This window comes from Dromiciops gliroides, chromosome 3 (assembly GCF_019393635.1).
Source record: "Dromiciops gliroides isolate mDroGli1 chromosome 3, mDroGli1.pri, whole genome shotgun sequence".
Lineage (NCBI taxonomy): Eukaryota > Metazoa > Chordata > Mammalia > Microbiotheria > Microbiotheriidae > Dromiciops > Dromiciops gliroides.
This window is the reverse complement of record NC_057863.1, coordinates 452616101-452618760: the sequence shown is the minus strand read 5'-3', so window position 1 is coordinate 452618760 and position 2660 is coordinate 452616101.

The window sequence follows — 2660 nt, the reverse complement described above, 5'->3', positions numbered from 1 at the left end:
AGAGAACCATGGGCTTCTCAAGACTGCTAAGAGGGTCCATGACACAAAAAAAGGTTAAATGTCCCTGCACTGGAATGAATAATGTTTTCACTGTAGCATATAGCCTCCCTTGAGGGAGATAAATAGACACCAGGAAGATGAGAGACACCTTGCTAAAAGTTAATGGGGGAAAAAAGTGAGGGAGGGCAGCTAGGTGACACAGTGGATAAAGCACCAGTCCTGGATTCAGGAGGGCCTGAGTTCAAATCTGGCCTCAGACACTTGACACTTACTAGCTGTGTGACCCTGGGCAAGTCACTTAACCCTCATTGCCCTGCCCCCCCCCAAAAGTTAATGGAGAGAGTACTGAAAAAATGGAAAGAAGATTGATTCTGAAAGCAGAGTACCTTGGTTTGAATCCCAACTCAGATACTTACTACTTGTGTGGCCCTGGACAAGTCACCTCACTTCTTCAGGGCCTATTTACTGTAATGAAGGAGTTGAACTATAAACCATTTCTATGACTAATTCCTTCCAACTGGATGAGGCTATGACTGGCAGCTGATTAGTTTAGTCTTTTCTTTCTTCTGAAACAATGGTAAATAACCAACTAATCTTTTCATTTAACCCTTTGTCTTTACAGGATTTCTTCCATTTACAGGCTATTTCCTGGAAAGAATGCAGTTACTGCTCAATCCTTAAAAAAAAAGTATGTGGGACGACTTCCTTGATTTTTCTCTTGAAAATATAATGGTAGGGAAAAATACATCAGTAAATACAATATTTATTTCCTACTTTTTTTTCCCAACAGTTTTTAATACCAGTACAATGGGCCTGTGCCTGATCAAAGAGTGACAATTCAAGAGTATATTTCAAAATGATATTAATGGTGTTGGGTAAAAATGAAAGATCTCACTTCAATTCTTTTTTTTAGGATATTAATACATTTTTATCATATATTCAACATGAAGACTTTAGTGTTTTCTGGACAAAAGCTAATAACTGGCTAAGTTACTTAACATCGTGTAATACTGTAGTCAGAATTCCCCACCTGGTAAACCAGGAAAAGTAGAAAAATAATGAAAATACAGAGATAAAAATAGAAATTGAACCACCTTTGTGCACCAAAGTATATCCTTCCTTGGTCATTACAGGCAAATTGGAAGCAAGATCTGGTCACTTGAGAATGAACTCTTCAATTCGATTCCCAAATTCCAGTAGAGTCGCTACACTGTGAGCTTGGACCCTTAGTGTATCCTCCAACCAGTCATTAATTTTTGCCATTAATTTGGTCAATCCATGACAACTGCTGTGGGTCCAAAGGTTTTTATTTGTGGATTTTTGTGGTCACCTTAAAAGCAGCTATTTGAATACATCCTCCAGTGGACATTTCAAAGTATAAAGTGCTTGTGCAGCATTTTTTCAGGTACAATGTAAACTAAATTCCTAGTTGTCAGAGTCCATGTCTCTAAAATGTGGCAGATAGGGATGGAATCAGAGAATCTGCTTAAATAAACACCATGTTCAGCGCTTGATTTTTATTTCCAAGCAGAACATCGCAAAGAAGTGAATTCCATAAAATTCTGGTTACAGAAAACACACCAGAGGAGATAACAAATGGGGAAAAGGTTAAACCGTATTTCCTTTCCTTGTAAATATTTGAAAGCAGCTAATTTTATACGTTCAGAATAGTTGCCCCTACATCCACAATAAAAACATGCCTGTATTTTATGTGAATTCCTCAGAGTTAAACATACAGGCTGTGCGCATGGCCTGAGGGACCAGGAATTCCATCACATTGAGACTGCTAGTCATTTTGCCTTCAGCCCAGGGTTTAAGAGCAGGAAGTGTTGAGGTACCAAAAAGGGAACAAGAAGCAAAAGGGCTTCATTAACAGAATGCCGCCCACCCTTCACCCTCAGCCCCCCAAGTGCACACCACAAAAAAGAACCCCTCAAAGCATGAATACATGTATTTGTCTTCCAGCTTATCCCATTTTAACCAGAATCTAAATGAAAGCCAGTATTTCCCTTGAACTATAATTTAAGGTTAAGTAGAGGAAGGTTTGGAGGTATTATTTTTCCCCCTGCACCAGCATGAATGTTGCCGTGTGTCGAGATAAAATTTTAAACCCACAAGGAGCAGATCACTCCCCCCCCCCCCTTCAGCCTCCGTTCTATTTCAACCGGCCCTAGCCCTCCCTTTTCTAGCAGGCACACGTACACACCCCACCCAGCATCTTTCCTATGCAAATGACTGCAGATTGAAAAACTCATCAATAGGTGCTCTACTCTGCAAATACTTTCTGTGTCGGCTTGGCAACTGTGACTCATGCTGTCGGACAAGTGAAAAGAAAACCGCAGTCAGCAGCTATTCAGCAGCAAATCATTAATTAATTACATTTTAATGAACCTTAAGCGGCTACTGCGGGAGCCTTCAGAAGTTTATCAAAAATGAAGAATTGCCTTGTGTAAATCTTAAGCTGACTGAAAAAATTCAGAGGGCCTGAGGGTAACAGTTCTGTGCAATTTCCATATATCTACTAAAACTTTATAGCTTTAGTAACGTTAGTACATTAGCATTTTATTCCAGAACCGATTCTTTTCTACATTTTCAATCTTTAACACCTGTTTGACACCTTTGTAAGAGAGAGAGCGGGAGAGAGACAGAGACAGAGAGAG